General features: G+C 41.5%; 1 long non-coding RNA gene across 2 annotated transcripts in view; it reads right to left on the reverse strand.

Moving 5' to 3' along the window:
- Positions 1–3,394: 3,394 nt before the first annotated feature.
- Positions 3,395–26,748, reverse strand: part of LOC133049166 (uncharacterized) — a 35,692-nt gene continuing 12,338 nt past the window's right edge. For both annotated transcript variants that reach the window (XR_009691231.1, XR_009691232.1), the window contains exon 3: positions 3,395–4,967. This is a non-coding gene — a long non-coding RNA (uncharacterized LOC133049166). The remainder of the gene's footprint in view (positions 4,968–26,748) is intronic.

The following is a 26,748-nucleotide window of genomic DNA, read 5'->3' on the forward strand; positions in this document are numbered from 1 at the left end:
AGTGAGTTCAATACTTTACATCCGGCCCACTCATGCTGTAATAACCATAGACAACGTCTGAAGTTGGCTCCATTGAAGCTCCTTCTAATATTTGGTGTCTGTCTGAGCTGGTATGATCCTGAACCTATGTGAAGGGTACATAATTGACACTGCCAAGGAAAACAGTTTAGAAGACCTTAGGTTAGAGGAAATGAAAATCTGTTATTTGGAGTCACTGTGAATAGACACAGAAGCTTTTAAAACATATATAATAGGATGAGAGAGTTGGACCATGGAAGAAGGCTGAGTGCCAAAGAATTGGTGCTTCTGAATTGTGGTGCTGGAGAAGACTCTTGAGACTCCATTGGACAGCACAGAGATCAAACCAGTCCATCCTAAAGGAAATCAACCCTGAATATTCATTGGAAGGACTGATGCTGAAGCTGAAGCTCCAATCCTTTGGCCACCTGATGTGAAGAGCTGGCTCTTTGAAAAAGACCCTGATGCTGGGAAAGATTTAAGGCAAAAGAAGAAGGTGGCAGAGGATGAGATGGTTAGGTAGCATTACCGACTCAATGGACGTGAATTTGAGCAAACTGTAGGAGACAGTGAAAGACAGGGAAGCCTGTTGTGCTGCAGTCCATGTGGTCACAAAGAGTCAGACACAATTTGGCGACTGAACAACAACAATGGAATGGTGGTAAGATGCTCAGTAAAAAATTTGGGTGCCTGTGAACTTCACGTAAAAAATACACTGGCACAACATGGTAAAGCAATTATACTCCAATAAAATTAAAAAAAAATACAAATAATGGGGCTTTAACAAAGGACGTAGAAAGATAGAGTGATGAGCAGATATGAAAACAGACTAAGAGATTAACAACCACATCAAATTTGCTCAGAGGTCTAAGAAAAATTGGCCACTGTTTCTGTTAAGTTATTTATGTCATTTAAAACTGTGATATGAGGTGTAATCTCTATTTCTGTTAAAGAAGAAAAAGGCTTTGGAATTTGATTGTCACTTAAAGATGACTGGAACTTAAGTCTGTGAATCACTGACTTCTTTTAAACCTGTGTTTTAAAAATATTAACTGTGGGTGGTGAAGTTAAGGGGAAGGCCTGGGGAAAACTTTGTTTCATGTCTACCCTCCCCTCTGTTCTCTTCTCCTTTCCATTCCTTACCCTATGTCTCTTTCATGTAGCAAATAGCTGGGAGTTGAATTTCATGTGCTTAATTACATGAAATAATTACCTAAATTTTCTGTTTTGCCTGGAAGCAAAACCACAATGGACAAGGCTATAACCAAATGATAAGGTTATGACAGCAACTAATTAGGAAAGCCCAATATACATGAACAGAGTTTTGCCATTTCCAAATAAAGACTAATGAAGTTAATATTATTAGGACCTAATAATACAGAGCTATATTATGCTGGTAGACAATTAGGCATAATTGGTAAGTAATCATATGTGTAGCCTGTGTTACTTTTATGTATGCAAATTATACTTCTACAGGTTAAGTCTTCTCATTTTAGGTCCACACAACAGTATTATCTCAGCAAAGCAGGGTTGGGGTGAGAGAACTAGACCAGAAGTAACTGACAAAGCAGAGGACCCATGAAAGCAGACCCTGCATTCCTGGCAATTGGAGGTCTTGGATAAAATACTAGGGTGAGTGAAGGGAAAGCGATTCATGATAAGGCAGGAAGGAACACAGTAGGGATGGAGAAGGGATTTAGGGATTTTTTTTTTTTTTAAGGAGGGGGTTTTGGTCAAGGGTAATTGAGATTTTTCCTGTTCTCATTACCCACCTTTCACCACTCCCTCAAAACATTTATGGTATCCAGAACGCCATAAGCAGTAATTATCTCCACAATTAGAGACAAACTTTGATAAGCAAGCCAGCTGGCAGAGGTAACATGAAACTCTTTCTCACTAAAATGTTAATGGCTAATACTGGATCCTCTGCTATTTCCATAGGAAGAAAAAGTAAGAGTATGGCAGGGCTGTGGCACCAGAGGTCTTCCCAAGGAAGGAAAGCATATTAAATGGCAACAGGAGAGATAACTAACACTTACTGAGTACTGTGGCCAGGTTCTGTTCTAAATGCGCTCATGGGTTAACTCATTCCCTCCCAAAGCACTTTGTCTGAGGAAGGTACTCTTACTAATCCCTATTTTTCAGATGAGAAAGCTGAGTCACAGAGAAATTAGGTGACTTGCTCAGGGTCATGGGGGTGAGACCAAGATTTGAATTTTGGCATTTCTAGTCCTAGAGCCCATACTCTTGGCCATTGTTGTTGTTCAGTCACTAAGTCAGGTCCAACTCTCTGTGACCAAATGGACTGCAGCATGCCGGGCTTTCCCTGTCCTTCACCATCTCCCAGGGCTTGCTCAGACTCTTGGCCATAGTTAAAAGGAAATTGATTTGGAGAGAAGATGGCCCAGGAGACAAAACTCCCCTATGATGTTGCCCAAAGTCAGCCTGTTTACTTCTGAGTGTTGGAATGAGAAGGAGTCCATGCAGAGGTGTTTTATCTTGTCATAGAGTTATGTATTTGCTACTTAGAACACCAGTGCTGGGGAGGATATTACATTGGGTCCTATGGAACATTTTGATACCGCCTTGGTTCCCATGTGTGTATGGCTCTGCTGCCTGAATTAGTGATCCTGTTGCAGTTATTTAAGCTTTCTATGCCTCTGAGTGCACATTTGGAAACTGGGTTATTTCCACTTGTCAGCTTCCTGACTCAGAGGAATGCCAAGGGTAATGGACTGATCCATGCAAAGTGCTTTGAGCCATCTCAAAGCTAACTGAACTTTGAGAGAACAGTGTAACTTGGCAGCTATATTTGGATTAAAAGAAGTGGTAGCATAGTCTCATAGTAGCCTCTTTAGATGTTCTTGGTTCAGCCGCCTGGTCTGCTATGGCCTCCTGGATTCTCCTCTAGACTTTCAAATGGCACGCTATAATGAAGGACAACTGTCTAGTAGACTTGGGCCATGTCCATATAGTCTGGGATTGTTCAAATTATGTAGAGATAAGAATTCCTAATTCAAAACAAGAATCTTCAAGCCAGGACTTTGAAAGCCATTACTTATCAAAAAAAGGTTAAAAAGAACTGGATCTACTCCAAGGAAACTTTTAACCTAATAGCAAACACCATACCTTACTATTCAATTCAAATGATAGTGATCTAATTGACATCACAAGGGCAGAACCATTGCAAAGTTGTTTAAAATCATCATCATAATAATAATGATTTATAAAGAGGCATGGGTAAGAAGATGCCCAAGACAAAGAGGATGGGGAGAGAAGATGTCTCAGTTGTAGCTACAATTAAGAAACTGCAAACCCAAAAGAAGTATAAAGCTACTTTTTTTAAAAAAAAAAAAAAGAAAAATGTGTCTGATTAATCCACACTATCTGGTGGAATTTCTCTTCCATTTTTTAAAGCATACAAATATTAATTACCAACCTATGTCTTCAAATAAAACAGATGAAAGCAGGAGGGTGATCACAATATTTTTAATAGATGCAGTTATTAACTCAGCGATTTAACCTTGGGTTCTTGTCGTCTTAGGACAGAGTTATATCTTGGGGCAGTCAGGTCTCTCTCGACCCAAGAAAGGATCATGTGAGCTAAAGAATAAACACAACCAGTGGGAACCAAGGTGGGAATTCAGGATCAGAAATAGGACAGATTAAAATAGTTTACGGAAGGAGCTTGAGAGCAAGGGAATGAAATCGAGTGACAGAAGGGAAGACCATATAGTATTAAGGAGCAACAAACCCAAAACAAGAAAAATAAGAGAGAGTTTTTCTGAGTGCTGCTCTAATTCAAACCATTTCAAATAAACACTATGACTGATTTCAGAAACCTTGAGATACAGATTTGGTTTCAAGAGGCTGAGACTTCCTTGTGGGAGCTGCCTAGGCTCATCAGTGTTTTGTTGGTGTTATTGGCAGCTTGTTAGTCTTAAACTTGGCAGTGTGTTTTCATATCTATGGATTCTTCTCTTTAAACACTAAGGCCCTGTCTACTCCTCACAAAAGGAAAATGGTGATACAGGCTTTTTAGTGTGAAAGTAAGGCACGGTATAATCTTCCCAGGAGAATTTGGAGACTAAAGCATCATGAGAAGGAATTTTTCAGGTCAAAAGCTGGTGGACGAGGTACAAGAACCTTCTTGGTGTCCCTTCTCCCAAATCTCATGGAAGGCGGTTTCTGCATTTGCCTCTGTCTCCCACTACCCCATTTATGATGGCGGTTACCTGGTTTACAGACACATCTTCACGGGGTCTTTGCTGGATTGAAAGAGGTTCCTTTCACTAAAGAACAGTGGGATTTGTGGGGGAAAAAGGTCATTTAGGTAAACTCACACCATGGAGACCGGAGGTAAGGGGGCAGGCCACAACCTTAAAAGAATGGCATAGCCATTGAGGATACAACAAAAACTGCTTAGCCAACTACTAGGCCCCAAATCGTGGGTGATTCTACTTCTAGTACACCCTGAGCCTCATTATACACTCACTGTAATGTATTAACATCTAAATGACAAACCCACAGGCACTATGATAGTAGTGAGGACAACCACACAAGGCCAAATCGTGGGCTGTGGACCAGTTCCTGATAATCCCCTCCCCTTCCCCAAAATAGTTGGAATAAGCCTCCCACTCGTTAGCCTATGAAATCACCCAGCCCATAAAAACTAACCACCCCTTCCTCCGGGCCCCTTCACCTTCTGAGGCGGCCCACACTCCGCGAATGGAGTGTAAGTCTCCCTGAATAAATCTGCTTTCGCTCTGCCTGCTCTTGGATTCTTTCCCGCAGGAAGCCAAGGAGCCTCCCTTGGCGGCCGTCCAGCGGACTCACCCGAGACCGGGGATGTGACCATCCTCTCTTGTCCCCGTATTCCTGCAACACTATGATTCTTCGTTATGTTCAATCTGTGATAAGGTCTTTGAAGGTCCACTCCCGAGCAGTTCCTGTTTTATATGTCAGAGAGACAGATAGTCACTAACCAGCCCATTTCACATAGAAAAAAAAAGTTCCTTGCGTTTGCTGGGGATGGGGTTGCCAGGGCTGGTGCTCTGCGTCTCCGTGTCTAAGCCTGTTTACAGGAGGTGAAGGATGGCTTCCTTGCCCACACTCTGCGGGCCTGCCACACCCTGCGCTGGCCTCAATGGAAGGAAGGGTGGAGCAGTCACACAGAGTTCTGACAATGCTCCAGGACTTTGCACACCAAGTATTTACTGAGACAGTCAGGTAATTCTTTAGAGAGGCTGGGCCTAACCTATAAAAGCTGGCAGAGGGACAGGAGAAGAAAGAAGTGCTCCCTCTATCTGGAAAAGGCGTGCTCCGTGCACCTGTAATAATTGCAAAAGCTGTGATACAGAAACACAGGGATGGTCCTCCACACCCTCTTGCAACTGGTCAGCCATCTGACAGATCAGCTTCAGGGCAAGGAGCCTAGGCAGCTCCCACACACCACTCTCCTGGGTCTACAGGCAGCTGTTTCCTCTGCCTGGAAGAGGCTCTTCTCACTTAAAGCTACCTTTTCTTCACAGAGTCCTCTCCAGCCCTCTCCATATCCCACTTCCTGTATTAAGCTTCTCCCAGCTGTCTCAGCCCACAGTCATCACTTTGTTCTTTGGCCTCCCACACCACTCACCCAGCACTTGGTAATTTCTGTGGTTTATCTGTTTATCCCTTCAACTCCCCCCGCCCCACAGCCGGACTTTGTCCGAAACAGTCAGCCTTGACGACGTGCTTATAAATGATGATAAATCATTGCAGTAGAGTGGTTTAGGCATGCCTGACACAAGTTCATGTTTATGTAATTTTTAAACTCAAACGAAAAGTTTCTCATGGCTAGAACTTTTGAAATGCAGTAAATCCTTAGCGTGTGACTGTTTTCAAACATCGTGGATTTGTTAAGGAGGCATAAGGAACAGGCCTCATCAGATCTGGGGAAAGAGAGGAACAAACAGCAGGTTCAGAGTCCTAAACGTACACTGGTGTGACCCACTCGCCCTGTTCACCCGGAACTTTGCTGGTTTCAACACCGAAAGTCCTGTGTTCTGGGCAAGCTCTCAGTCCCAGGCGGACCTGGACAGTTGGTCACTTACCAGGTGGCCAATGCACGTTTTGACAAGAAGCAAATGGAAGTCTTAAATAATGGACTGCACCTATTTTGTCTTCTCTCACCTCAAATCCTGGTGCCGCAGCCTCTCCAAGGACACTCCACTCTCGGTGACAAGTGGAGAGGCAGGCAATGATGCCCAGTTCTCGAGAAGGAACCTTGAGTTTATTCAGCCCTGCTCACTACAGAAGCCTTCTCAGGCCTGGGAGGACAAATGGTCGAGGGAAAAAGCTTTGTACAGAGTTCTCACAAAACAGAAACTAAAAGGAATATTTGGAACAGGAAACAGTGACCTTTATGGCACGATTCCCAAAGGGAAAGGCAATGGCAGAGATTCAGCAAGGCAGAAGTCCAGGGTCCACAGGAACTCCGTCTTACACCGAACACTCCACACCCGGCCTGCCTGCTCAGTGCCTCTCCAGAGCATCTGTTTTGATAACGCTCCTGGGTAATCAGGTCAACTGTGACAATTCAAGTGGCTTGGCGCTAGCGGTAAAGAATCTGCCTGCCAATGCAGGAGACGCAAGAGACATGGGTTCAATCCCTGGGTTGGGAAGATCCCCTGGATAAAGGCATGGCAACCCATTCCAGTATTCTTGCCTGGAGAATCCCATGGACAGAGGAGCCTGGCGGGCTACAGTCCATCGGGTTGCAAAGAGTCGGACACGACTGAAGTGACTTAGCACACACAGAACAGATAAACAAGAAGACTGGGATCTATGACCACAAATACCTCTGAATGTCACAGCAATCAGCAGGACTAGTAATACTTTCTGAGCACCCAAAATCTCTTATAAGAATGGATACATTTGGAAAACCCAGATGGTCCTGAAATGAGCCTAACAATAGATACATCATTAATAATGGTACACACAAAAATCCAGTCCAGGTTGATAGTTTGTATAATGATCAGAAATTTTTCCATAATAAAATAACAAAATGAAGCATTTTAATCTGCACAGCATATAACTCAGTAACTCACAACAACAAAAAGCTTAATTGGGAAATGGAAATGTTACTGCCTGTATCTCTTTATATCACTGAAGATTAAGGTGGAGCTGATTTCTCTAAGTGTGGTTTCCTTTGACTGACAATGCTCATGTGTCCCAGAACCAGGGGGTGGGGGGGCTGAAATTTAGGGTGTCCAGGGTGTACAGTGCAGGAATGTGCTCTAACCACCAGAGGGTATTCTTTCCTCCTCCGGATTGTAGGCAAGTTTATGGAACCACAGACTAACCCTAAACCAGCCCCCTACTAAAAATGGGCCAGGCCAGATCACAGGGAAGTGCATTGATTTGTAATATTCACACAAATTCCCCCTTGCCCTCCCATTTGAGAGAGCATTCAGTTTTCTTCAGAGAGGGTTCAAAAAGAATCATGCTGGCAGCAGGCCAACCTACACACACACACACACACACACACACACACACACACACACACACACACACGGCAGAAAACAAATCACATCTCTCCTGCTGGTCAAAACAAGAGAGGAGTCACTTCAGAAATAAGCCCACGTGGTTATTTCAGATTATCCACCCCACACGCACCTCCCCTCCAACAACTCCCCACCCCAGCCCCAACTCCCCATGGGTAGAGCAGGATTTTCAAGAAAGTGAGGATGCACTGGTCAGAAAGAAAGAGCTGAGGGATTTCAGGGGCTGTGGGGCCTCCTGCCTGAATTTTGATCTAGGCTAATTTACAACTGAAAAAGGCCGAGGTCTCATTGGAGACCAGAAAGCCTAGGAAAGTTACCAGAGAGCTTTGACAACGTCCAGAGTCAGCCTGGGAGTCTGTCCCAGCGCATTAATATACCAAGTTTAGAAAGCAAGGTCCTGGAAAGATGCCCTAGGGAGATGCCCAAGGGAGTCAGTTTGAATCCAGCCAAATGCTTACTCTGGAAAAAGAAAGACTTTGTCCCTTCCAGCTTGTCCAGTGCCAGAAGCTCTGTCAGGGAGAAAGGCCGTGAAATTGAGAAATATGGGATATTGGGTCATCTGCCCAAGTTGAAGGCAGCTTCAGCAAACCCAGACTTCAAGTTGATAGTTTCCTCTTGTTTTTCAAATGACTTCAAATAATACTTATTCGCTGCTAAAAATGCAAACAGTACAGAAATAAAAGTAAGAAGTGAAGCACTTTTATCTAAGAGCCAGCCTACTCCCTACAGCCCCACTCACCAGAAATACTGTGGATAATTGGCTCATGCTTTTCAAGGCTTTCGATTTCTATAAATTACAAAAAACTGATCTCTCTACTCATCTAGTTCTCCATCTCTTCATCTCACATATCTCTCAGTCATCCACTCGGGGGCTTTTTGTTGTCGTTTTGTTTTGTAAAAACTGGAGATCCTGAAACGGGTAGATATGATTTGACTTGAGATGTTCATTGCACAAATCATTGCATTTTTCCAGGTCCTCATTCCATTTAGTGGTGACACTGGGTTGTTCCATTGCTCAGATATGCCAAAAGCTTGTACCCTATGGATGGACATTTATGTTGTTTCCAATTTCTCTTCCTATTACAAAAATGCTATAATGCAATTCTTAATTAAAAGAAATAACTATTAATGGGTATTAATGGGTATTGATTAATTAACCCATTAATAACTATTAATAGGTTGTATTATGGCTCAGCCCCTGCCTATGCTAAGCCCTCTAGAGGATGTTAAGGTGAATAAAATAGATTTTTTTTTTTTTTTGCCTTCTTGGAGCTTGCTCTCTAGTGGGAAAGATCTATAAGCATCTTACTGATGCAAGAAAAAATGACTTAAATACTAAGAACTTGGACAAGTAAGATATTCAAACATACAACATATTCCCTGCCTAGGGAGCATACCGAAAGAAGTTATCCAATACTGACAGCAGGAGTGAGAGAAGGTTTCATAAGCAGGCTTCATCTATGGAGAGATTTGCTTTAGTGTGTTTGATGTAGGGAAACTGATATGGGAGCTTGTAAAACTCCTTTAAAAAAAAATTTTTTTTTTTAAATTTATTTGGCTGCACTGGGTCTTAGTTGTGTCTTATGGGATCTAATTCCCTGAGCAGAGTTTGAATCTGGGTGCTCTGCACTGGAAGTGTGGAGTCTTAGCCACTGGGCCACCAGGCAAATCCCCCTAAAAGCCTTAAAATCATCCTGTTGACCGGGACAAAGGACTCTAGGAGTTTTGCTTTTGAATTTCCTTTAACGAATACAATCTCAAATAGGACTAGGAATGCTCTGTCCCTCTTGTAAGCATGCTTGACTGAGTTTAGTTTACAACTTTGTCTGGCAACCTGAAAAATCCATTTACAAACACCCAACATGCTTATTGCTTTTGCTCTATCTCCAGATTTTCTAGGCAAGAGTGTGATCTCCACATAAGCGCATCACAGTTGAATTACCTGTTACATCTGGTGTGACTGTCCAGAGAAAGAGGTTTTACTGGTACTCCAAATCCAACGGTATCTTATGAAAAGAAAACATGAAATGACTTGCCTGTGATAACAAATCTCTGTAAGTCAGAATCTTCCCAGCCATCACCTACATATGCTGAAAGGAGAAGTTTTCTTTTCAAGCAACCTTAATGAGTAGGTCTTTTTCTTATTAACATCTTCAAAGTGCTTTGAGCTCCTCCCCAGACGAAAGGTCCTGTGTGAGTACAAATTATTATTATGCTCACAAAATGCGTATTCACTAAATGCAGGAAAAGTGCGAACGATTTACCTCCATGGCCTGCAATGCCCTTGAGACCCTTTGATCTGCCAATATAACCACCAATTATTCTATATCCTTTTCTCTCTAAATGCATGCATCAAAGCATTCTCATGCACACCCTTGTAAATCCAGCTGTTTATTCCACAGTAGCTCCTCTTAATTAACCCCGTTTCCTTTCTCTTTAGTTGGCAGCTGCTGATTCAGCCTTTCTTCGGCTAAAGAGAAGGTATATGCAACCCTGGGTATGGAATGGAAAATAACTCCATTTTTTTTTTTTTTCTCTACAAAGAGGGCCATGACATAGAAGATGTGTATTAGTAAAGATTCTTTGATGATCCTAGAAAAATGCATATGATACAGTAAAGTGAAAAAAACATGATACAAAAATGTAGAGATTGAATGACATGTACACACTGCTATTTTTTCTATGCATCTTGAGATTTATTGTTAACACACTGCTACATTTAAAACAGACCTACTGTAAAAATAAAAAATAAGTTAAAAAACAAAGTAGAGAGTTATCTCAACTGTAATATGAGTAATTTGTCACATGAAGTGAATCAAACCATGCCAATCACTGAACTGAATGCTTTGCCTAGTGATAGACTTTCATTTTCAGTATGAGGTAAGTACTGTCACCCCTCTTTTAAAGATAAACACGCTGAGACTTAGATAGGTTAAGTGATGGGATCCTCTCTGGCATTGTCTGGCTCCAAAATTTGTCCCTTTAATGAAAGTCATGCTGCCTTTTAACAATGATTGTCCTTAGATAGAGAAACATGGGTTTTTTCCCCCAACATTTTATACTTACACAGTTTCAAAAGGAAACAAAACTAACATATTAATGACATGAGTTGATCAAACAAAAATGAAGAGGACTAAGCCACTCTTTTATTGATGGGTGTGATGACAGGATAAATACAGGCAATGTGTCTTTAAGCTCAGAGTTCTCTAGATCTCTGCTTTCTTATCTTTAAAATAATGGGTTGAACCAAGGTACCTTAAAGCACTTTTCAGTTCTAATATTGCTTTAGTCCCTTCATTTCTGTTTATGCTTCAGAGATGGCACTTTTCTTGAACAATAAGTAGATTCCAGTTCCTTAAGTCTGCTCAAAGAGCTCTGCTAAGCACCAAAGAAAGAACCATGGAGCTGAGTGTTCAGTGAATTCAGTTTGTGAGTCATCTTTGAACACCAGGAAAGAATAAAGACTATTTGTGTTAATGATAAATGTTGAAAAGTACTAATTAATGTAAATTATTGCACAATTATAAAATTATCATTGTGAATCAAGAATAACATACTTTTCTGATCTAATTCTAGAGTAAAAGACAAGTTAGCCTGGAAATCAGAGCCAGGTCTCTTTCTGACGGGGGTTTAGTTTGGACATGTCTAGCATGCAGGAGTAAGAAACCGTTGGAAAGAACATGAAGAGTGGGTGTCTCCAGCTGAGAGGAGCATTTGATCTTTTCTTGGAAAATAACTACCTGCAACACAAAGGAGAGTTGCTTGTCCCCACGGAAGGATGAGTTCCTCAGACAGGAAGCATGTGGCACCATCCATGAAGAGCCATCTGTGATGCTATAAATATTAAGATGTCTGGGAAGTATGAAGAATTTTTATTTCTGCCCACTGAGCATTACATTTATTTATTTATTTTCTATTTCTGAGAGTAGTCTTTATTTGTAACTCTTTCATGCCCAGTATTGTATTTTTCAACACAGAGAAATGCAACGATTCAGCACACAATATCAGCTCAATGAAGGAAGCATATTAATATTTAAGCTTCAGTTAGTACAGTGTTTTTAAGGTAAGCCTTAGGAACAGTACCCTCTCCATAATTAATACTTAGAATTCAATCTTCTACAGAACCTAGAATCTTTCTTTAAATCATCAATTTAAAAAATCCTTCCAGGGATCAAAGATTCAGGAATGAAAAATAAAATCATTTTTATACTTGAAGAAAACATGGAAGAATTTCTTTATAAAGTTAAGGTGGGGAAGATCTTTCTATTACAACTAAAATCCAGAAATCATCAAGGAGAAATAATAATGTTAGATAAGGTTAGCAATATAACAATTAAAAACAACAAAAACACACACACATTTTTTTTAAAAAATGAAAGATTAACTACAAACAGATAAAAAAGTTTGAAATTCATATCAAGATAAAAAGTGAATGTACCAGTGTATGAGTTCTCAGAACAATAAGAAATGGATCAACAAGCCAGTAGGAAAACAGGCAAAGAAAATGAACTGAGAGTTCACAGATAAAGAAACACATATGGGAGATACTCACTTTTACTCAAGCATCTTCAAGAAATGCAAGATATAACTATTCTAAGTTGTTTTGCCCTACCCATCAGATGGGCAAAAATCTACACATTTGATAACATGTTCCATAGCTAAGACCTTGCGAAGGAAAGCATTGTGGGTAGAAGAATAAATTGAACAGCAATACAGAAATATCTATCAAAATTACAAAGGCACACAACCCAAGGCAAGTTTTAGGACCACTTGCTTGCACAGATCCCTTTCCAGGCCCTGGAAAGAGTCTCAATAATTCTTCAACATATTATGTTGTTTTTGAAAACTTTGCAAAAATTAGATATTTTCATCACGATTGTTTAAGACCACTGTTCCCTTTCCACTGAGACTCCCTCTCTATTCCACTTTCCCTTGTGAAGTGTGGCACCGAAATGGCATCAGGAGCTGTTGGGGTCAGGCTAAAGGAAAGTTGATGTGTAGATACATTTAGTCTGGATTTAGTAGCATACCTTTCTGTGGTATGCAGTCACTTCCATTATAGCCAAGTTATCGCCTGATGTCCCGCTGCAAGAACGGTTTCCAGAAATATTCCTATCACCCACTTTGCCAACTACCTGCTATCCTGACTAGAAGTTACAGGGCCAAAAGTTCTACGGAAATACAAACATGTCTTACGGTGCCTGATACCAGAATTATGTAGGGAGTGGAAAAGAAACAAGGTTTAAAATATATGAAGCCTGAAGCCAATCTATGGAAAATTATTTTAATTGTTAGATATGTAAAATTATAAGGGGACTCCTTAGCTTTTAACCAGTATCTGGTCAAAATGGATGTACTTCACAAAGTAGCAATTATAAATGGACCATGTATTTATAATCATTTTTGAAATGAGAATCATGTGAAACAGACTTTATCAGAATGTCTGGACTGTAGGGCACAAATCTATAGCAGCGCTACAAATGGCAAATGTTTGCAAGATTTGAATGCTTCATGCATGCCAACTGTCAAAAAATAATTTTTAAAATGTAAATTAACCACACTAAAGCAGAGCCTAAATTATCTTTCTGCTTTCTCTCGTTAAAATATCACAACATTGTAGCTACATGAAGAGGTAATCAAAGTGTATGCAGCCAATTAAAAAAAAGAAAGAAAAAGAAAGCAAAATGGAGATGTCTCAGGTAGTTAATCAGTAAAACTATCATGTTACTTTTCAGAATATTCATGGTATTTTTTTAGCTTTTCAAAGTTAGTAGTCTATTGTGATTTTCTTTCTATATAAATATTCATTTTCATGCCAATTTTGAATTGGATAATTTTGTATTCTTTTTCCTAACTAAGATGCACAGAATTATAATCCTCAGGGTACATACAACATGAAGCATTCTTTGTAATCATCCAATGCACTAGAAAACCTCAAGCATGGAAATTTATCTTACAGTTGTTCTTGTACAGGTCTGTGCAAGTTTATTCAGTCCCAAATTGTTTTGAAAAAAGATTGAACTCAGTAGGCTGAACAGATTATGGGCATATCCCTATAATGGACTATTATACAGCTCTAAAACTGGGGGCACACTTAATATTCTGGTATGGAAATGGCCACAAGATATATTTTTCAGTGAATATATCTTGGTGTAGATCAATGTGTACAGTATACTTTTTATTTTAAAAATAAGCAGAAAGAAAAGTAACATACATTACCATTTGTTTTGTTTATTTTTGCATAAATAGATTCTGAAAATGAATACAAGTGATTGTAGGGAGGGGGCACTGAGTGGACACAGAGGTGGGAATGAGATTGTTTGTTTTTGGCTGCACCATGCAGTTTGTAGGATCTTAATTCCCTGATGGGGAATTGAACCCAGGCCCTCTGAAGTGAAAGGGTTGAGTCCTAACCACTGGACTGTCAGGAAATTCCCTGACACCTTTTTAAAATGCCAGTGTAGTTGCTTGTTAGCTCTGAGTCTTAAATTCATATGTATTCATTTCAGCACCATTTATAATAGTCAGACTTCAATCAAAAGAATTTTGAAAACCTGAGTGAATTTTAAATAAGGATTCAAGAAAACATAACACCATTGAAAATATTAAATTATATGAAAAATCTTAAATTTCTGCACTTGGAAAGAAATAAAGGCAAACAAATAGGATTTATTGTCTTTAATATCCAATTCATACAAAAGGAAACTCTCAAAATTACTCAATAAATAGTGAGCAATGGATATGAATAGTCTAGCCAAAAATTTAAAAAACAGATAAAAATATTAAACTTAGAAAGCATTGTTAGCTTCTCCTCTGCTATACCCCCAAGTCCAATATGCTGCAAAGCAGTGTCATTTTATCTCCATTGTCAACATAATCACCATTATCACTGTCACGATTCTAGCCCAAGCCACCCCTTTCTCTCATTAGGATCAGTGCAGGATTTTCCAGGTGATCTAGTAGCTAAGACTCCATGCTCACCCCCAACGTAGAGGCCTGGGTTCCATCCCGGGCTGGGAAACTAGATTCCACATGGCACAACTCAGAGTTTTCATGCCGCAACTAAAGATCCTGAATGCTGCGACTAAGACTCAGCGCATTGGATATAGTCCCAGAAGTAGCATTGCTGAGTACTTTTTATAAATGAAATTCACATACCATCAAACTGAACCATTTCCTTTAACCATTTCAGAGCAAGCAAGTCAGTGGCATTTAGTATGTTCACAACACTATGCCACCACCTCCATCTAGTTCCAAAACATTCTCATCACTTCAAAAAGAAAGGCCATACTCATTAAGCAATTGCTCCCCATTCTCTTCCCCACTCAGCCCCTCACAGCTAACAATCTGCTTTCTGTCTCTATGGATTTACCTATTCTAGGTATTTCATGTAAATGGAATTGCACAATATGTAGTTGGTGTCTGACTTCTTTCACTTTAGCATGATGTTTTCAAGGCCAATCTACAATGTAGCTTGTATCAATACATCATTTGTTTTTTCTGTTTTTTTGGTTTTTTTTTACATCATTTGTTTTAATGAATAAATACTGTTTGACTACCTGTGTATGCCACACCTTGACTAAACCGGTCATCTGTTGATGGACACTTGGGTTGTTTTCCTCTTTGGGCTATTGTGAATAGTGCTGCTATGATCAGCCACCTTTTTGATGGGCATATAAATTAGTACTGAGCAGACTGACCAACGAGCCTGCTGGATTCCTATCCAGAGAAGGAATCTGGCAGGGACCCTCCACCACGGCACACCAGCTAGTGCCTCTGCCATTAGTGGTTAAATATGTTGAATAGTTATGAGCAGATTACCATAACTTGAACATATTAACAACTCATCTATTTCATCATCTGTTCACATTACCAATTTATCTACTTCCTTTCATATTTTCTTGCTTCTTTTTTTTTTTTTCTTGCTTCTCTTAAGCCCACAAAAGATTGAGACAGAGATGGGCATTTAATCCAGAGCAGCCAAGGATAATCTGTTCGAGTGACCAAGGATGTAGCCTGAAGTAAAAATTCAACCTAATAGGCATGATGACTGTCAGTTGGGTCAGTCATGGGGAAAATGAAAATATGAAAAGAAGTAGATAAATCGGTAATGTGAGCAGATGATGAAATAGATGAGTTGTTAATGGCATCTTGAAGGTAGAGCTTCCTGGGCGACAACTGCTGACCGGTGACAAGGGGACAGGCTGGTCCCCAGAGCTCTCCTACATCCTGAATGACCTTCACCTGCAGCCTATGTAGTTCTGCTAGTTCTTGTTCACTCTGTGATGTTACAGGAGCTCTGGCTTTATGGCTTGGATTCCTGCCCTCAATGTTTCTACAGCTTTCATTCCTACAAGCTTCCTAGTGACTGAGGGAACTTGAGTAATTCCTTGCATCCAGGAATGTGCTTCAGGAAAACACCTCTGAAAAGAAGTTAGGTTGCAGATACCTAGAGCTTTACAATCATTTCCACTCTCTGATTCCACAACTTCTCTCTGGAACTGCAATCTAAGGCAATAATCCCTATGTCAGGAAAATTCACATGCACAAAGAAGTTAATCTCAATTTTAGTTTAATGCAAGAAATTGGAAATCTGTGTCAAATTTAGGAGAATTTGAAAAAGAAAAAAAAGAAGTGTCCTAATTTTATTTAATAACTTATTTATTTTAAATTAGATGAAGTACTTTAATCTAATACCCGATACAGAATTATATAGCTATATTAACATTGATATATTGTTATATTAGAACCTTAACTGAAAAAAAGAAATATATATTCATGTGAAAAATATTCATAGAAAGAAATGACAAAATAGGAACAGTGTTTATCTTTGGGTGATATTTTTCCCCTACATTAAAAAATTTCTAATGATGGTGTATGGCAGAAATCAACACAATATTGTAAAGTAATTATCCTTCAATTAAAAATAAGTAAATTTAAAAAAATTATAGTGAAATGTGCATGTGTTGTTCTTATAATGGAAAAATGCTTTAAAAAAATAAAAGCAGAGGGGTTTCCCTGATGGTCCAGTGGTAAAGACTCCATGCTTCCACTGCAGAGGGCATGAGTTTGACCCATTTAGGGACCTAAGATCCCACATCATGCATGACATGCAGCATGGCACACAGCCCTACTCCCCACCAAAAAAAGGGGAATACAACATGGTTTTAAACAAAGCTTAATCATCCTAAAGTGATATTTATTTATTAGGAAAGAGGCAGTGACAAAAACTAAGTGAGTAGTAGAGTAGTGAGTGAGTAGAAACTAAGAGGAAAAGATGATGGAGATTTAAAGGATTTCATCTCTACTGTACTCCTCAAAGGAACCTGATAGGATCTGGCTTTTCCAGAAGAGACAGGATACTGCCTTTTGTGGCAAGGACAAAGAAAGGTTGGGGTAGCTAAGACACTACAAGACTTTCTGACAAGTTTAAGCCCTCCATGGCCGAGCAGGGCCAAGACCCAGAGCTTATTAGAGAAAACTTGTGCCAGAGAGGCAGTTCCAAATGGCCAGACTTGTGACTTTTCCGTGTGGGTCAGAAACATATGCCCATGATACAGCAGGGTAGTGAGACTACCAGAATGGCAGGCTATGGAAACTATTTGAACATTTGTTTCATGTGTATTTTTTATTGACTCTTCAGACTTGCTAGTAAAGAGTGCCTTTCAGTAGCTGAATAAGCTTTTGTAGCTTGTGCAACAGCAGAAAGGGCCAAAAGTTGGGGGCTGTGATCTGTTTTCAAATAACATGGCTTGAAATAATTTTTTAAAAATGATGTCAGGGAGAGATCTGGTAGTAAATTAATTCATTAAGCACATATTCATTGAGTGTTTACTATGGGCCAGGCACGACTGTGAGCCTTAGGGAGAGAATTTCTTGTCGCCATGGTACACACATTCTCTGGTGGGGGACTGCAAGGTGCAGAGAGGGGGATACAATAAATAAAAAGAATAGGTAAATAATACAGTATGTTGGACAGCTATGGAGAAAATAAAACAACGGAAGGCGTTAAGGAGAGTCAGTTGTCAGGTTTTAGCATTTAAATAAGGTGAATCAGGGAAGATAGCACAGGAATGTCCCTGGTGGTCCAGTGGCTAAGACTTTGTGCTGCCAAGGCAGGGGCCCTGGGTTGGATCCCTGGTCAGGGAACTAGATCCCTCATGCCGAAACCTCAACGAAGATGGAAGATCCAGCATGCCCACAACTAAGACCCAACACAGCCAAATAAATAATTGAAAATAAATATTATTTTAAAAGGAAAGGTAGCGCAGGGACATTGAAGCAAAGATGTGAATAAGATGGGAAATACACCTCAAGAAAAGCATTCTGGGCAAAACCCTGGGCAGGGCTGTATCTGGCCTGGTCAAGGAATAGCAAGCAAGGAGGTCAGGGAAGCTAGGAGCAGAGTGATTGAAGGGAGAGTAGTGCGAAAGGAGAGGTGATGAGGGAGGGTCAGGTCACATAAAGTCTTGAAGGCTGTTGTCAGGAGAATAAAGGGGACAGACTCACCAGCAGAGGCCAACAAGCTGTGGAAGCTGATAAAGGGAGACATGGCAAAGGTCACTTTTAAGAGTGATTAGGGCTCAATGGTGTCATTAGTGAGATAGGAAACACCAGTTCAGTTCAGTTCAGTTCAGTCACTCAGTTGTGTCCAACTCTTTGCAACCCCATGAATCACAGCACGCCAGGCCTCCCTGTCCATCACAAACTCCCGGAGTTTACTCAAACTCATGTCCATAGAGTTGGTGATGCCATCCAGCCATCTCATCATCTGTTGTCCCCTTCTCCTCCTGCCCCCAATCCCTCCCAGCATCAGGGTCTTCTCCAACGAGTCAACTCTTCACATGACGTGGCCAAAGTACTGGAGTTTCAGCTTCAGCATCAGCCCTTCCAATGAACACCAGGACTGATCTCCTTTAGGATGGACTGGTTGGATCTCCTTGCAGTCCAAGGGACTCTAAAGAGTCTTCTCCAACACCACAGTTCAAAAGCATTAATTCTTCGGCACTCAGCTTTCTTCACAGTCCAACTATCACATCCATACATGACTACTGGAAAAACCATAGCCTTGACCAGACGGACCTTTGTTGGCAAAGCAATGTCTCTGCCTTTTAACATGCTATCTAGGTTGGTCATAACTTTCCTTCCAAGGAGTAAGCATCTTTTAATTTCATGGCTGCAGTCACCATCCGCAGTGATTTTGGAGCCCAAAAAAATAAAGTCTGACACTGTTTACACTGTCTCCCCATCTATTTCCCATGAGGAGATGGGATCAGATGCCATGATCTTAGTTTTCTGAATGTTAAGCTTTAAGCCAACTTTTTCACTCTCCTCTTTCACTTTCATCAAGAGGCTTTTTAGTTCCTCTTCACTCTCTGCCATAAGGGTGGTGTCATCTGCATATCTGAGGTTATTGATATTTCTCCCAGCAATCTTGATTCCAGCTGTGTTTCTTCCAGCCCAGCGTTTCTCATGATGTATTCTGCATAGAAGTTAAATAAGCAGGGTGACAATATACAGCCTTGACGTACTCCTTTTCCTATTTGGAACCAGTCTGTTGTTCCATGTCCAGTTCGAACTGTTGCTTCCTGACCTGCATACAGGTTTCTCAAGAGGCAGGAAACACAAGACGAGGAATATATTTGTGCCAGGGAGGAAAGAGGAGAAGTCATTTGTTTGGAAGGTGGTTCTTTTGAGGTGCAAAGAGGGCCCCAGAAGTTAGAGCTGGTACATCAGGAAACAGGTCGGGATGGAGATGCAAGTGGTGAATTATCAGGAAAGACTGCATTCCCCAGCCTTTCTTGCAGTTAAGTTTGGCCATATGACTAATTTCTGGACAATGGGATATAAGTAGAAGTTTTCTGAAGAAACTGGAAAAGTTCCTTCAAGGAAATGGACTCAGCTGGGTCAATTTGTCATCTCTCTTTTCTCTTTTCTGCAGTCTGGAATGTGGATGATTTAGCTGGAGCTCCAGCAGCCATTCTGAAATAAAGAGGTGCCTTTGAGGATGGAGGCCAAGGGTTAGGATAATAAAACAAATAAAGAGAAGTTCCCTGGGTTTCTGATGACTATTAAGCCACTGTATCCCATACAAGTCTAGTTTGCTCTCCTTGAAAATTTTCATATATTGAATAAAACCAAATATATTTTAAGCCACTATTATTTGGGTTTTTTTCCTGATACATTCAAACTAAATTAACCTTAAGGGTTATAACTGGAAATACAGATTTGAGAGTCAATATCATATAGATAAGGGCTTCCCAGGTGACTCAGTGGTAAAGATTTCACCTGCCAATACAGGAGATGCAAGTGATGCAGGTTTGATCCCTGGGTCAGGAAGATCCCCTGGAGTAGGAAATGGAAACCCCACTCCAGTATTCTTGCCTGGACAATTCCATGGGCAGAGAAGGCTGTTGGGCTACAGTCCACAGGATAACAGAGAGTTGAACACAACTGTGTGACTGAGCATGCACGCATGCTATCATATAGATGGTATTTAAAACAATGGGACTGGTGAAATTACCAAATAAAGACTGTAGAGATGATCAGGATTGAGATCAAACCCTGGAATTAGGCTCAGAAATTACACATGGAAGGTGGGACCAGCAAAGAAGACTGAAAAGGGAAAATGAAGTAAGTGGAAAACCAGGAGAGTGTGTTGCCAACAGAGTTTAAGAGTAGAAATTATTTCTGGAAGGATGGCGGAATGAACTATGTCAAATACTGCTGGGAAGTGAAAATGAGGACAGAGAACTGACTATCAGATTTAGCAAAATTGGACTTCCCTGGTGGTCCAGTGGTTAAGACTCTGTGCTTCCAATGCAGAAGGTGTGGGTTCAATCAGTCTCTGGTTGGCAAACTAAGATCCCACACGCAATGTGGCACAACCAAAAAAAGAGGAAAAAAGGATTTAGCAAAACAGAAGTCATTAATGAGCCTGATAAGAGTCATTTCAGTAGAGTGATGAAGACATGAAGCCCTACTGGAGCAAATTGAAAAGAACAGGAGCTGACAATGTGGAGAAGGCAGATGCAGACAACTCTTTAGAGATGTTTTACTATAAAGGGGAACAAAGAAGAGGTAATGGGGTTAAGAAAGAGATTAAGATGAGCAATATTCAGTCAACTTAACAGATTGATGGGGGTGATTCAATAAAAGGGAGAAACTGATAATGCAGAAAAAAGTAAAGAAATGCAGAGGCAGAGTCTTTGAGATGAAGACGAGATAGAACCCAGAGCACGCGGGGAAGGTTGCCTCTGATAGACACCGACCTTTGGGAGAAGAGTTCTACGAAAATGGAGGAGGCAAAATCCAACTGTGCATGGTCCAGGAGTGAACACAGAGTGAGCTAAAAATGACACAAGTAAAATGATATTAATGGATGCCTCTGGGTAATACAGGACTTGGATTATTTTTTTCCTGTGCTTCTTTTTGCATTTCTGTGACTTGCAAATTTTCTAGGGGAGTACCTACTACTATCATAATAAGAAAAGACTTGAAAAAAGTGGAAGGAAAGGAAAGTCAGCCAGTGTGCTCATTTCTGTCTATCTTGGAACTGGGAATAGAGGAAGTACAAGCTAGACATAGATGTGACTCTGCAGGAAGGCCTTATTTATGATGAAACCATTTCTTTTTTCTTATTCCCTCATCCCCTCTCTGTTGGGAGCTACTAACCCAAAGTGCTCCAATAAAGGAGGAAGCCCGGTGTAGCAGACAAAACACAGTGGCTAGAGCCATGGTGGGCTTCCCTGGTGGCTCAGTGGTGAAAAATCTGCCTGCAATGCAGGAGCCCCGGGTTCGATCCCTGAGTCAGGAAGATCCCCTGGAGGTGGGCATGGCAATCCACTCCGGTACTCTTGTCTAGAGAATCCCATGGACAGAGGAGCCTGGCGGGCTATAGTCTATAGGGTCGCACAGAGCCGGACACGACTGAAGTGACTAAGCAGGAGCAGAATCATGGTTATTGATATGAATTGAGGGCCCAGGCCGATTCCTGGGGGTTCGACAGGTGGATAGGAATAAGGCATCACAAGCAGGCGAGGCTTGGAAGTCTAGGTAGATAGGCAGTAGCACTAGAAATGTCTACCTGCAGGCAGCCCCTCAACTCAGGCTGAAGAGCAGACTTGGTAGAGTCAGAGCTGGGCTTGGAAGAACAAAGCTAAGGTCAAACAGGGCCCACCACGGTGCTCCACTTAACAAGCCGCACGTGTATGAAGGGCTCCGAGCTAGCTGTTGGTGAGTCTCACACACATTACCGAGACTGAGCGGACTGACGTTTGAAACACGCCTCACACAGTTTGGAACATGCCTCTTATTACCAGATCATTCGTCAGTCATGAATTAAGATATTTACAATCCCACAATTGCCTTATGAGCAGCACAATTTTTTATTTTCAAAATCCTTGTGTTTTTAAATGGAGATATTTAAAATAAACTACATTTTTGTAGTATGAACCCTATTTTAGAATTTATTTTTATCTAATTAATAGCCTTTATTTTTTAGAACAGTGTCAGATTTACAGAAAAGTTGAGCAGATGGTTCAGAGTTCCCATATCCTCCCCCCACCCCCTACTTTCACACACAGTTCCTTCTTTTATTAACATTTTGTGTTAGTGTGGTATATTTGTTACAGTTGGTGAACCAGTTTTGATACATAATTAACTAAAGTCCATAGGCCTAGTGGTAAAGAACCCATCTACCAGTGCAGGAGATGTAGGAAACTCGGATTTGATCCCTGGGTGGGAATATCCCCTGGAGGAGGGCATGGCAACCTGCTACAGTATTCTTGCCTGGAGAATCCCATGGACAGAGGAGCCTGGCAGGCCACAGTCCATGAGGTCACAAAGATTGGACACTACTGAAGTGACTTAGCTATCAGCTATAGTTTACATTAAGGTTCATGTTGTACAAATCTAAACGTTTACAAATGCACAAAGTCATATATCCACAATGACAGTATCACACAGACTAGTTTTGCTGCACTAAAAATCCCCTGTGTTTTACCTATTCATCCCTCACCTTTGGACTCACCCATCCCCCTGGACTCACCCTCCCTCTGGACTCTTGGAAACTATTGATTTTTTACTGTCTCCACAGTTCTGCCTTTTCCAGAATGTCATAGGGTTGGAATCTTACAGTGTATAACCTTTTCATATTGGATTCTTTCACTTACCAATATGCATCTAAAGTTCCTTCATGTCTTTTCATGACTTGATGGCTCATTTCTTTTTTTTTTTTAATCACTGGATAATATGCCATTGTTCAATATACCACAGTTTATTTATCCATCCAATTTTTTATTTGGATACCTTGGTTGCTTCTAAGTTTGGGCAATTATGAACAAAGATGCTACACATGCAGGTTTATATATGAACATAAGTTCCCATTTATTTGGTTAAAATTTTTTAGTTTTCATACTGCCGCTAAAGATCCTGTGTGCCACAACTCAGACACAGTGCAGTCAAATAAATTAATAAATGTTAAAAAAAAAAAAAAAAGAGTCTATAGTGAGGAGTGAGGGCACTATAATGGCCAGGCCTTCACAGCCTCCAGTCATACGCCCCTGGTGGGTGAGTCTGGGTCTGTCCTGTCAGGGAAAAGCTCTGCGTCTGCACACGGTTAAGGTTTCAAGTTAAATATCCTCAGAGTCTGCCACTGAGAGGAGCAGTAAGAAGGCTCCAAGGAAGGCAGAAAACCCAAGCTAAACTCAAACTGTAGACCTGGGGAAGAAGACGGAGAGCCCAGTCATCAGAAGGGAGGGCCACAGAGCAATTGGGTGCTTGTTTTCAGAGCTGAGCTGCGCATCCTGAGATCCCTGTGACCTCAGGATCATCCCAGGGCTGAGTCTTGACGTAGGGTCAGGGGAGCTTGACTATAGAAACAAGCCAACAGAGCACATCTGTGTGAGACCAGCAGCTGGATCACGATGGGGAGAAGACTTGGGCAGCAGACCCTATGGAGCAATTGCATCCTACACCCTGCAAGAGCCACTCCTTCAGGACTCAGCTCCTGAAAAGCCATAAGCAGTTTGTAAGCTGACTGACACTTAAAGAGACCTAGAGAGATTTGTTGTTTAAAGGAAATAACACAGTGAATGCTTTTTGTAATGTGAATTATTCCCTAATTGTTACTACTCGTTGTTGGAAGGACGGATGCTGAAGCTGAAGCTCCAGTATTATGGTCATCTGATTCAAAGAGCTGACTCATTGGAAACGTCCCTGCTGCTGGGAAAGGTTGAGGGCAGGAGGAGAAGAGGGTATCAGAGAATGAGATGGCTGGATGGCATCACCAATGCAATGGACACGAACTTGGGCGATCATCGGGAGATGGTGAGGAACAGGGAGGCCTCGTGTGCTGCAGTCCATGTGGTCACACAACCAAGCAACTGAACAACTATTGCTATTGTCGCTATTTTTGAAAATTTGATTTTAATCCATTGATGTTCTTAAATAGAGCATCTTTTTAATCTGGTTTCCTTATATCCTAGGAAAGGATATATCTATAGATATATAGATCTGACATTTCCAAAAACAGAGACAGGTGCTACTAACACATCCTAGTTAGTAAGGTTTAAATTTGAATCTTTGCAATGTATTCATGAAGCTAAAAAAATTTAGTCTAAACCAGAATTTCCCAAAACTGACTATCAGTCAGTTCAGTTGCTCAGTCGTGTCTGACTCTTTGTGACCCCATGAATCGCAGCACGCCAGGTCTCCCTGTCCATCACCAACTCCGGGAGATTACTCAAACTCATGCCCATCAAGTCGGTGATGCCATCCAGCCATCTCATCCTCTGTCATCCCCTTCTCCTCCTGCCCCCAATCCCATAGAATTAAACTGGGAGTGTTAAAAACAGATTCCTGGGTCCCACCTCTTGAGCTTCTGAGTCAAAAGGAAACATGGGAAGGCTTGGGGGCTCCTGATGACGGCTTGTGGCTTAGAAACTTTTGTGCAGCCGTGGAAATTGAGCACATGGACATTAACACAGAAACGATCCTATTGTTCCTGTCCCTGGCTGCCCCTCACCGAGTGCAGGAGGGAAGTATTTCTAGCTTATGCTGAACACAGTGATCCTGTGGGTGGCCGGGGGCGGGGAGGGATGGGGTGGGCTACTGGCCTAATAAGGAGGTCTCAGAACCAAGGGAGGGGCCCCTGCTGTGCAGTCCAGGGTACAGGCAGACCTTGGTGGCTACAGGTTCCTCAGCTCCTGGAGAAGACCTCTAAATACAAGGCCAGGGGTGTGACTGTGCTCAAGAGGCTGTGAACTTTATCTGGAATTCAAAGAAATGGGTTTTGTATTCGCTCCTATGCTCCCTAAAAATCATTAGGGGAAAACTGACTTTGCTCCTGTGGCAAGCAGAACAATGACTCCACCCCCAGTGATGTCCACGTCCTACTCCCTGAAACTGGCTGTGTCAGATCACAAGGCAGAAGTAGATGGTTGTTAATCAGCTGACCTTGAGATGGGGAGATTATCCTGATTATCTGGGTGGGCCCAATGTCCTCACAAGGGCTCTTAAAAAATGAAAGACAGAGGCAGAAGGGAGCCAGAGAGATAACTGTGTGAGGAGGACTCCATGTTGCTGGAGAAATGGGGCCACAAGCTGTGAAATGTGGGTAACCTCTGGAAGCCTAAAGAATCTGCTTATAATACAGGACACCTGGGTTTGATCCCTGGGTCAGGAAGTTCCTTTGGAGAAGGAAATGGCTATCCACTCCAGTATTCTTGCCTGGAGAATTCCATGGACAGAGAAGCCTGGCGGGCTACAGCCCATGGGGTCACAAAGAGTCAGACACGACTGAGCAAGTAACACCTTCACACTTTTCGGGAAGCCAGAGGAGGTAAGAAAGTGAACCAAAAAGGACCACAGCTGACCGGTTGATGTCAGCTGAGAACCTATGTCACACTCTGACCTCCAGAACACTAAGTTTCTAGCCCCTAAATCTAGACTTAAAACAACACAGATTTTATTTTCACAGCAAGAATAGGAAACTAATACAACACTTATGACCAAGTTCTTAATGTTTTTTCTTTAGAATTCAAGAAAAGAAAAACTAGAACTTAACATCTGACAGTCTGTCACGTCTTGTCACAAGGCCCTGCAAGCCATCTTGAACATTTAACTTTTCTTCTGTTTGAAGAGACAGAGAAGATTCTATATCTAAGATAAGCAGGCTCATTTATTGGGCCAAGTTTTTAACACAGTATGATAAAATTGTTGGAAGATCCAGGATCCATATTTAAAAAATCTCCCTTGGTGTCTCTAAATTGACAGCCAGGTTTGCAAACCACCGGGCTAAAATTTTAAATTCTAAACCACATAATTACGAGTTCCTGCATGCCTGGAGAATGAGCACACTGGATTATTATTAACTGAGAAGGCATAGCAATGTGGTGTCCACAGAGACTAGGCCTGGTGATGTAACATTTCATCAATGACCTGAATAATGAAATGGTGAGCATGCTCATTAAATGTGAATGTGGTACCAAAATGGAAAGCAGGCGGACGGAGGAAGGCATTTTAATTAATTAATGAGGGTTGTTTGGATGGAGAGCATATTGATTCAAAGGACAGGTGAGGAAGTGCAGGAGGAGTCGCTAGGAACAGAATGACGGTCAGGGAAGGCCAGCACAGAAGGATACACGTGCTGTAGACGGGAAGGAGATGGCCCAGTAACGGGCAGGGTGGGGGCAGACTGGAACAGGAGAGAAGGATCCCGTGGCAAGGCTGATCACAGAGTTGGCGGTGCTGGGGGCGGGGGTGGGGTTGGTGGAAGGCCACTTGGCTTGGGCCTCGCATTCACATAGTCTCTGAAATTTAGAATTCTGACATCATGCTGGTATCTGATAAAGGCGTTCATTTGTTAATGTAAAGCCCAGTTTTATAATCCCAATATTTTGCAACTTTTCCTTTCTTAATGTATTGGGAGCCTCAGAAAACGAAAGTAGCCTAGACATCTCAGCTTCAAGAGTCCTGCCTGGAGATCACAGAGGATCACAAGACGCACTACTGCAAGCACAGGTGTGCAGCCAGGGAGTATTTTGAGGATTCACAAGGAGCAGTGAGGGGTCTCTAGCCAGCAAGGCTGGGGGGATTTGAATCCCAAGAGGATGGGAGATTTGGTTTTTCCTGAAGAAATTATCAATAGGTCCTGTTTTGATTTTTCTGTTCCCGCCCACTCCAA

This window comes from Dama dama, chromosome 30 (genome assembly GCF_033118175.1).
Source record: "Dama dama isolate Ldn47 chromosome 30, ASM3311817v1, whole genome shotgun sequence".
Classification (NCBI taxonomy): domain Eukaryota; kingdom Metazoa; phylum Chordata; class Mammalia; order Artiodactyla; family Cervidae; genus Dama; species Dama dama.